The following is a 1,775-nucleotide window of genomic DNA, read 5'->3' on the forward strand; positions in this document are numbered from 1 at the left end:
CCACGCGGCCGCGTGATATATATATCGGCGTAAGGATCCAACAAACAGAAAGTTGGGCTGGAATCGTGCGGCTCTTGTGCGTTTCGCACAAATTGGCCCACGCGATCGCATGTCCCATGCGATCGCGTCACTTACCCAATACCAATCCCACGCGACCGCGTGAGCGACGTGATCGCGTCGCATGGATTGCATATCACCCCAAAAGGAGACAGAGAGTTGCGCTGAAACGGTGCTGGAGTCGTGCGTTTAGCATGAATTCCAGCGACGCGATCGCGCGACCCACGCGATCGCCTCCCCCCTCTTTTCCTCCCTCTCATGCGATCGCGCGCCCCACGCGATCGCGTCTCCCCCATTTTCACCCCAACCACGCGACCGCGTGCCCCACGCGGCCACGTAGATTCGAAAATATAACCACCCAGCCACGCGAACCCTATCAGTCGCGTAGCCCCCCCTTCACCCCCAACCCTCTTCTCCTTCTCTGTTCTTCTTCCCCCAGCCACCGCCGGCCAGCCACCACGCCACCACCCCGACGCCGCCGCCGCCCAGACGCCACCGCCGTACCACCCCCTCCCCTTCTCTCTTCTTCCTTCTTCCTCTCTCCTCCCCTCTCCACCACAGCCACCTCCGCGAGCACCGCCCAACCACCGCCGGCCATCCAGCCGCACCACCCTCTCCGCCACCCACCCCCTTCAGCCAGCAACAACCACCGCCCTCCCTTCCCCTATCCTCTTCCTCTCTCACTAACCCTAATACCTCCCTCTGCCACTGCCCCCTCAGCCGCCACCGCGACGCCGTGCACCACCACCGCGCCGGACGCCGCCGCAGCCACCTTCTTCCCTGTTCCATCCCTTCCGCTTACCAGGTTCTGCAACACGCAACCCTTTTTATCCGTTCTTTACTTTTCTGTATTTTTTATTCCATTTATGTTCATGATTAGGATAGCTAGACTTGCATGTTGTAGTGAATTTTTAGGTTGTTAGGTAGCTTAGGCTGTGGTTAGTGGATCTAGGTGTGTTTACTTGCACTGTTCTTACCTCTGTTTTATCTTATGTGCAAATCTGTTGCTGCTATAATCATGATTCATATGCTGCTTTCTTGTATGTTGCTGCTGTTTACATTGAGTTTTTATGTTTATTTTATATCTATGTACATACAGCTTGATTTCTTTTAATTCATATGAACTGATGCAGCTTGATATTCATATGAACTGATATAATTGCTGTTTATTTTCCGGGACAATCCAATTTTAGCCGGAATGCTGCCCAAATTTTTTGAATTTTGAAATTATTCTTGTTTTGGTTTGGCAACTCTGTTTTACTCTACTTCCCCTAAACCATTTCATGAATGCTAAGGGCCACTTTCTTATCCTCTTTTGCTTTCCTGGTTCATGACATGCATTTGTGATTCACTGATTCCAATTTCTGATTTCTTTATTTCTATTCGAATCAGCATCACCCTATTTTCCTTGTTCGATTATGAGTACTTCTATTCTTACCTGTGAATCCTTGTTATATGGAATTTTTCTATGCCACTTACCTTCCTAACTCACTAATTTTAATTTACTAATTTCTTTTTCAAATCCTAACCATACTAACCCTTTTAATCTCTTTTCTAATTATTTTCACTTTCCTCTAACTTTCTAACCATGGAATATTGTTTATTTTTCCATTTAACATAAATTCACTCACATTTCATTTACTCATTTTTCTTATTCTATTTCTCCCTTGCTGCTTTGAGTTTCCTTTTTTTAAATTGCCTATTTGCTTTCCTATTTT

This window comes from Arachis ipaensis, chromosome B01 (genome assembly GCF_000816755.2).
Source record: "Arachis ipaensis cultivar K30076 chromosome B01, Araip1.1, whole genome shotgun sequence".
Taxonomy (NCBI): Eukaryota; Viridiplantae; Streptophyta; class Magnoliopsida; order Fabales; family Fabaceae; genus Arachis; species Arachis ipaensis.